Raw genomic sequence first — 9,437 nt, 5'->3', positions numbered from 1 at the left:
GAAGAGGAGTGTTAGCGACCACATTTGATTGTTTTTTCCTAGTATTAAATGTGATGACAACTTTGACCATTCATTTTATTATTGTCTTGTGCATGACATAGGCTCCGCTTTAGTGATTATTTTACCTTCAAGCACTTAAAAGAAAGTGAATTGCAACCGGTTTATGCAAACTTGAGTATATTAGCAATACACACCCCTAATAATGACATTACGGCTTTAATGTTAGCTTTCTTGAAAATACAGGTATATTGTTGCAATAGAATACTGTAGCTATAAGTTCCCTTGTCTCTTATTTTCTTTGTTTTATTGTGTTGCAGGTCATGGAAAGAGATTCTTTTGAACCCAATATCCTGAGATTAGCAACAAACTGAATATCAATCTCTGAAAATTATGCTTTGGAAGTGTAAGTATTGCCCTCTTCGCTGTGAAAAGAGAGCACAGCTATTTAAGCATTATAGGCTAAAACATGGAAGTTATGCAAGAACAGAGCCTTTTCCTTGTTTACATCAGGAATGTCCATGTACATTTAAATCACTCAATGCACTAAAAGTACATTTATCCCGCCTTCACACCAAAACTCCTGATCAGCAGCAACCAGATGCACCAGTTAAATTTTGCTGTCTGTCATGTGGGTTTGCTGAGTTTTGTTCTCAGACCGACTACTTTACTCACCTGCATACTGCACACTTAAAAGTAAACCATAAAGTCAGTTGCCCATATATAGACTGTAACTTTGAAACCAGTATGTACTCCACTTTCAAAGCACACAAGAGTAAAAAACACCAGGACCAGAACTGGAAAAGGTTCAAGTCAGAAATCATTGGTTTTGATACTGTAAGCGATGACAGTGATGCTACACAAGACCAAATGTCACATGCTGATGATATGGACGATTTAGAAGATGTCAGTGTAGAAGCCAGTGAGACTGATCTTCGTGATTTAGAAAAACAGCTTGAGCACAACTTAGCATCTCTTCTGTTAAAGATGCAAACTGTCCTGCACATACCAGAGAGCTCTGTGCAAGAAGTAATACAACAGCTTTGTCAAATCAATAAGCTGTCACAGCCACTTCTGCATAACAGAGTGAGGGACGTTCTAAAGAAATATTATGTTGACATCAATGAAACAGTTGTGAGAGAGCTTACCAGTGTAGTGTCAGAAAGTAACATAATGGCATTTTGTGCCAAAGATGGATCCCTAGGAACTGCTAAAAGGAGAGCGGCCTATGTACGTAGAGAGTTTCCACTGGTGAACCCCATTGAATACTGTGTGGAAAAAGGCAAAAAAACACTTGCATATGTCCCTATTGTTCCCATGCTCCAGAAGTTGCTGAACAAAACTGACATATTAGATAAAGCCATGTCAGAAAAAGTACATGTCCCACAGGAATATAGATCATATGTAGATGGCCAGTGCTTTAATGAAAACTCTCTTCTTGCAAGGGACGAGTTCACAATTTCTCTTGGACTTTACATTGATGACTTCGAAGTAGCCAATCCTCTAGGAACATCAAAGCTAAAACATAAAATGTGTGCCATATACTGGGTCATTGCCAACATACCTGCAAAATATAGGTCAACCCTTAACTCAATCCAACTTGCACTACTGTGCAATACCTCAACAGTCAAAGAGTGTGGTTACGCTAAAGTTCTGCAACCTCTTATCTATGATCTAAAGTCATTGGAGCAAAATGGTGTTTACTTAGAGCAACTAGGTGAGAGTGTGAAAGGCACAGTCTTATATGTTGTTGCTGATAATCTTGGTGCCCACTCCCTTGCAGGATTCCTGGAGAGCTTCACTACTGACAAGTTCTGCAGATTCTGTTCGGCAAGCAGTATTGACACACAACACCAAGAGGTATGTTCTGGTTTCTTTAAACTCCGAGACAAAGACTCCCATGATAAGCAGGTGCAGGAGGTGAGAGAGGACCCAGCTTTGAGTCGGACTTATGGTGTGAAAAGAGCATGTCCTTTAACTGAGAATCTTGAGCACTTTCATGCAGTCACTGGTTACCCCCCTGACATCTTGCATGAAATATTGGAAGGCATTGTTCCAACTGAGTTGTCCCTTTGTCTTAAAGACCTGATAGGCAAGGGGTATTTCACACTAGAAATGTTAAATCAGACCATCAGAAACTTTAACTACACATTTACTGACAAAACAGACCGACCTCAGATTATTGGAAAGGGATTTTCCGCCAAAGGGACCATTGGTGGAAATGCCCATGAGAATTGGTGTCTCATAAGGCTCCTTCCATTTCTTATTGGTCACTGTGTCCCTGAGGGTGACAACACTTGGGAAATTGTCATGCTTCTCAAAGATGTGGTTGAGCTAGCTGTTGCACCAAGGCATACTGAGGAGACACTGCATTTTCTGGACTGTAAAATAGCAGAGCACAGACAGCTGCTGCAGTCAACATTTCCAGATTATCGTTTAAGGCCAAAGCATCACTTTGTGGAACATTACCCTCAGCTTGTAAGGAGATTTGGTCCCCTGTCTGATGTTTGGACGATGCGCTTTGAGGGGAAGCACAAGTTCTTTAAAAAGGCAATTCGCAATGTGCAAAACTTCAAAAATGTTGCCATGACACTAGCTACCAAACACCAGAAAGCAGTCAGTTACCACCTTGACTGTAGCTCTTTTTTCAGACCATCAGTTGAGATGACAAAGGTTACCCCAGTTTTGCTTGCCTCTTTCCCTTTGAACGTTCAGAGAGTAATTGCGCAAAACTTTACAAAGCCTGGGTCAGTTCTTAATGCATCATCTGTCTGTGTAGATGGAATCAAATATCATCCCAACATGATACTCTCTACTGGCTCATGCTCAGGTCTCCCTGAATTTGCCCAGATTCAAAAGATTGTGGCTGTTAACACAGAAATTATGTTTGTTTGCCACAAAATGACAGCATGGTATTGTGAGCATTTAAGATCTTACCAACTTGTCTGTAATGAGGTCCCCTCTTTGGTTGTGGTTCAGATGTCAGACTTGAATGATGTCTTCCCATTATCAGCATATAGGGTACAAGGAGAACTTATGGTAACACTGAGACGATATGTTATTTGTTAAATACCTGTCTTTTATCATGGTTTCACAGATGGCTGAGCAACAGAATATAACCATGAGGGTTATTGTCTCTGAGGGAGATATAAGAAAGATGACGACAAAACGACCTGACACACTTGACGATTTGATTGGCTGGCTCAAAGGCACTCTCCAAGCGAACTATAGTTTCACCCTACAGTACCAAGATCCTGAATTTAACAATGAACTGTGTAACCTCACCAGTCTCTGTGAGCTCCCAGAGAAGCCAACAATCAAAATCATCCCTATGATTGAGCTTGTACCAATCTCACCAAACACTGAATCATATGGTGACACAAGCAGCCAGGCTGACACCGAGATCCTGTCCAGCTCCCCTCTGGATAGAAGTTTTCAGTGGCCAGAGGTATTTGACGTTCCCAAATTTTCGGTTGATGTTGAGTACAGACTTCGTCAAGGTAACCTGTTGTATCTCAGGGATGGAACCTATCTTAAGGTGACAAAAGAGTTGAAACACGATATCCTAGAGAAACTGGCTGAGACCATGTATACATTTAAAGCATACCCAGAAAAGGATGATTTTGAAGCCGTTGCAAAAGCATTAGTACAAACCCACCCGTGTCTCCAAGAATCAGGCTCATCCTCTGGCTGGATTGGATGGAAGAACAGTCTGAAGTTCAAGATGGGTAATTATAGAACTAAAATGCGCCAGATTGGACGAGTTGATGTCACTGTCAATGGTGGTAAACGTGGAAGGTACACTGCAAATGCAGACCCTCCTCACAAAGGCATAAAGAAGCCAAGGAAAGGGGAAATCAATTTCTTACCTGAATATCCAGAGGGGAGGGATGAGCACAACCTGGAAGAAGCTCGCCAGGTTTTGGTCAATGAAATGATGAAGACAAAGCCAAATGGGTCCCTTGTTAAGAAAGAGATGGACATGACGTTTGCGCTTCGGAGAAAAGAAGTTGTCCAAAACAAGCCTGCCATCAGCCAGATGGTACATCGATGGCCAGCTCTTTTCACAGAAAGCCAGGTATGTATTACTGTTGAATGTTTAGAAAAGACGTATGTGTTACTGTAATGTTGAATACAATTTGTCCATAGATTCTTGTTTTTAGCTTCTTATGCAAAACATGTTTTGTTTCAGGTTTTTTACGAGTTCACCAGAGTGGTGGGGAAAAGTCTGCAAGAGAATTTCTTTGATGAACTTGATCGTTTCTCTCCAAGGCTGATGGACCTCTTTAGGAAGAAGAAAGGCCTGACCGGCCAGCTTTTGGCTGAGCTTTTACGTCACACAAAGGTGGGTTTGACTACATTAGTCGACTATCTTTCCTTTCTCTGTTTATCTCTTTTGTATTTTCTTTCTTCCCTGCTCTTTCTTTCTTTCTTTCTTTCTTTCTTTCTTTCTTTCTTTCTTTCTTTCTTTCTTTCTTTCTTTCTTTCTTTCTTTCTTTCTTTCTTTCTTTCTTTCTTTCTTTCTTTCTTTCTTTCTTTCTTTCTTTCTTTCTTTCTTCCTTCCTTCCTTCCTTCCTTCCTTCCTTCCTTCCTTCCATCCATCTCATTTCCCTTCCTTAATCGTCTCCTTTTCTCTCTTCATTACCTAATTTGTCTTTTTTTTTTTTGTGGTGGTGGTGGTGGGGGTGATTAAGGCACAACAAAAAGGTTAAATATCATATATTTTTATTGACAAGTAAGTACACATTTCCATTGCCAACACTTAATGTCAGATAACTTGACATTGCTTTGCCATTGCTACACTTTCTCTGACTACTCCACAGACTTCTTATTGCAAGTTTTGCTCATAAACACACACCGACCTGGACCTGGAGAGGGAGGTGGACACAAACACACACACACACACACACACACACACACACACACACACTCCGACCTGGACCTGGAGAGGGAGGTGGACACACACTCACTCAGACACACACACAAAAACTCACTCAGACACACACACACACACACACACACACACAAACCTGGAGATGGAGGTGGACACTCACACCAACCTGGAGGTGGACACGCACACACAAACTTGCTGACACACTCAAACACAGGCTCACACACACTCACACACTCAAACACAGGCTCACACACACTCACACATTCAAAAAGACTCACACACACAGATTCAAACACAGACTCAGACACACACAGTCTCACACGCGCACACACACACCATCCTGGACCTGGAGGTGGACACACACACACAGACTCAGACACACACACAAACACACTCAAACTTACTGACACACTCAAACACAGGCTCACACACACTCACACATTCAAAAAGACTCGCACGCACACAGATTCAAACACAGACACACACTCAAACACAGACTCAGACACACACACACACCAACCTGGACCTGGAGGTGGACACACACACAGACTCAGACACACAGACTTGCACACACACACAAATACACACACACACACTGCTATTGATATTGTGGCGGGCCACCACAAATTAAGGAATGTATGGGAAACCCTGATGTGAGTATCCTTGGCAAGATCTGTTTTAACTCTTGTGTCCACTATCTTGCAGACCACTGAGCCAACAGACATCAGGTGCCTATGTCTTCGGGGACTGCCTGTCATCTTGGCGGATGATTCTTCTGCCTTCTTCAAGACATGCTCTGTAAGTTAATTTGTTTTTGTAAATGTTGCTGGTGCATGCTCCTTTTGTCTCATTTTTAGCTGTTAATGAACACTTCCATTCATTTTCAGAATTATTTGATCAGCATCAGTGTCTCCATTAGGTTTTTATTTTATGGCCGAACAAAGGTAGATTCTGGTTGCTCCAGTCATCAAATATATTATTTTGTATGTTACTTTCAACTGGTAAAGTAAAAAAAACAAAAACAATTAAGGTGAAAGGTACTGAGAGTCATAAAAAAATGTTTCAGCACGACTGTGACTGAAAGTGGGTAAACTCCATATTTTGGGCAAAGTGTTGCAAACTGTACAGATCCAAATATGGCATTTGATAGAAATTTAAGACTGGTATCATCCTTTTAATATAAATTACTTTCAGTGTGGTTTATATTGTACAATGCTTTTCATTATAAACAGGTTATTTTTGGTGGACAAAACACCATTGTCTAACTGGCATGTTTATGTTCTCTCCTTGTCAAAACGTTTCTTTCACTGTTAGGATGTAACTGACAAGGACTCGTACATTGAAACTCAAGTGGGAATTCTTTGCCTTGGTCAAGAAAATACCCAGCTCAACCCATCCAGAGTAGGGATCATCTTTGAAGGGTCTGTGGTAATGGATGAACTGGCCAACCTGCCTCAGGCCTTCTGTGTCCTTTTTGGACTGATCTATGCCCTGCATCTGGACTACCCCAAGTGCATGAAAAACACTTTCAACTTTGTTCAGCAAGTAATGCTCAAACTGGGTAGAAGTGAGCTGGTACCCAAAATTCAAACTTTGAAAAATCAGCTGGAAGCATAAAACTGGGTTTCGAAGTGGCTCTACTACTGTTCCAGATTTGTTTGCCACAGTTTGTAACGTTGGACTTTTATAAAAATGTTTACTGTTGTGTATGGTTTGGAGTACATGTGTCCTGTGGTATTTGCACTGATTTTTGCACAAGATTCCATGACACAGGCTTTTTCATTTCAAATTAGTTGGGTATTTTAGTTACATTACCAACTAAAAGGCAGATGTCTTGGTGCATTTTAGATTTTCAAGATGTATAGGTACATAGATATTTTAGTCATGTTTAGTCATATAAATGGGAATGTTCAACTATATAAAAAAATTCTCTAACAGGAGTTTAGTTATAATACAGTTTTAATGTGATTTGTTGTGATAATGATCTACACATGCTTGAGCACAATAAGTGTTTTTGTTGGCATGATGGTGCTTTGTTTTATGCAATGTTCAGGGCATGAATGACACATTTTGTCACTGTTTCAGGCTCATGATTCAAGGTTGTTAAAGCAGGGGACAACAACCTGCAAGTTAATGCTGTTTTCAAATAAAACAGTAAAAAAATTACTTTTGTATTGCGTATTTGTCTTAATTTAAATGTTCTAGTTTAGCATATTCAATGAATACAAAGGTTTAGTTACTTTAACTTAAAATAGTAAGTGGAGTTCATGTGACAAGATAATTAATATTACAAGAGATTGTAAGTGAAATCAACTTGGCATTCAGTGTTTTGAACTTAAAATAATAAGTCCAATGCGCTCGAGTTTTCATAACCCATTACTTAAAGTTTTTAAGGCAACCGGTTTCCTCAAATTTTTTAAGTGAATTCAACTTATCCGGGCTTACAGTGTGGCGCAGGCCCTCGGCCAGACGATGTCCACCTCAGTGGTCCAGAAAAACCTCCTGGCTTGCCTTGCTGAGATGTGAGTGGTCGTCAAAGTACGCTTTCTCGATGCTCCCATCTCACAAGGTGGCCTTGGGCGACACTGTTGAGAACTGGGCCCAGCAGTTCTTCGCAGTCGGTAGCAGGCTGAGGCAATCAAGAGCCTCCCCCGACGTACCATCAGAGTGTCTCGTGGGCCGCCCCTCAGTCTGCTCGTCGCCAAAGGCGTCGTCCCCTGCAAAAAAAAAAAAAAAACACACTTGGCACAGCCTGCTCTACTGTGTCCTGCAGGGGATGACGCTACCTGTCTCTGCTGCTGTTTAAGCGGTCGGTGAAACATCACCTCTGAGACGGGTGACCGGGAGATGGGCGGGGCTGCTCTTCCCCGGAGGAGGGCCGGGTAGAAAATCTTGAGTCAAAATCCGTTCTGCCGCTGGTGTCACAACCAGTGGTACCCAAATTCTCAAAAAAAAAAAAAAAAAAGAGCAGTTCTTCCCATCTCTGGGTCCCAAGGGGGTTCGGAGAGCTGTGGACGGTCAAACGCCGGACCACACTCATCCTCCTCCTTCGCCAGTGGACAGTAGTGGACGGTTCGAGGACGCAACCTAGCCTTCTCACGTACCCTCTGCCCTCTCGTGGAATCAGGTAAGTGTGCACCGCACACTCACAACCGCGCTGCGGGCCGCCTCCACGAGACAGCCGCCCCAGCCTGGTACCTGCATTCCACCTCGCTGCCCCACGGTGGGTACGCCGGTGGTCCCTATTGTCCCGCTTGCACGGACTCTGCGAGCCTGGCTAGAGCTCCCCAGTCCGTCTAGCTGGCTCATTCGGACCATCAGGCTCGGCTATGCGATTCAGTTCGCCCGGCGCCCCCCCCCAGGTTCAAGGGCGTCCGCTTCACCTCGGTGAATGCCGCAGATGCCCATGCCCTGCGTGCGGAGATCGCTGTCCTACTGGCGAAGGACGCGATAGAGCCGGTCCCTCCAGCCGATATGAAGACCGGCTTCTACAGCCCATACTTCATTGTACCCAAGAAAACCGGTGGGTTACGACCAATCTTGGACCTGCGAGTCCTGAATCGGAGCCTCCACAAGCTACCGTTCAAGATGCTCATGCAGAAATGCATTTTCGAATGCATCCGTCCCCAAGATTGGTTTGCAGCGATCAACCTGAAGGACGCGTACTTTCATGTCTCGATTCTTTCTCGACACAGGCCGTTTCTGCGCTTTGCGTTCGAGGGTCGAGCATATCAGTACAGAGTCCTGCCCTTCGGGCTGTCCCTGTCCCCCCGTGTCTTCACGAAAGTCACGGAGGGGGCCCTTGTGCCCCTGAGAGAACAGGGCGTTCGCATCCTCAACTATCTCGACGACTGGCTCATTCTAGCACAGTCAACCCAGGGATCAGTTGTGCGAACACAGGGACCTGGTGCTCAGACACCTCAGCCAGTTGGGTCTTCGGGTCAACTGGGAAAAGGGCAAACTCGCCCCCGTGCAGAGGATCTCTTTTCTCGGTGTGGATTCGGTCGAACGGACAGCGTGCCTCCCAGAGGAGCGTGTCCAGTCGGTGCTGAACTGCCTGAACACGTTTCAAGGCAGGATGGCGGTTCCACTGAAACAATTTCAGAGGCTCCTGGGGCATATGGCAGCCGCTGCGGCAGTAACACCGCTCGGCCTGCTTCATATGAGACCGCTTCAGCATTGGCTACTCGGCCGAGTCCCGAGATGGGCGTGGCAACGCGGCACTCTCCGGGTGAGCATCACACCGGCCTGCCGCCAGTCTTTCAGTCCATGATCAGACACCTCGTTCCTTCGGGCCGGAGTGCCCCCGGAACAGGTGTCCAGGCACGCTGTGGTTTTCACGGATGCCTCTGCCATGGGCTGGGGAGCCACGTACAACGGGCATGCTGTGTCAGGGGTTTGGACGGGCCCGCACCTGCATTGGCATATCAATTGCCTCGAGTTGCTAGCGGTGCATCTTGCTCTGGGCCGCCTCAAAGCGCGGTTACGGGGCAAAGATGTACTGGTCCGCACGGACAACACTGCGACCGTTGCGTATATCAACCGA

General features: G+C 44.4%; 1 long non-coding RNA gene across 1 annotated transcript; it reads left to right on the top strand.

The window, feature by feature from the left end:
- The first annotated feature begins 316 nt into the window (after window positions 1–316).
- LOC307122023 lies at window positions 317–6,233 on the top strand. Its single transcript, XR_013815996.1, has 3 exons — window positions 317–403; window positions 5,597–5,689; window positions 6,206–6,233. It is a non-coding gene; the product is annotated as an uncharacterized lncRNA (long non-coding RNA).
- The last annotated feature ends 3,204 nt before the right edge of the window (window positions 6,234–9,437 follow it).

Source organism: Gobio gobio, assembly GCF_949357685.1.
Source record: "Gobio gobio genome assembly, chromosome: 25".
Lineage (NCBI taxonomy): Eukaryota > Metazoa > Chordata > Actinopteri > Cypriniformes > Gobionidae > Gobio > Gobio gobio.
Note: the sequence above shows the minus strand (reverse complement) of the source record. Positions and strands in the feature narration are given on the sequence as shown.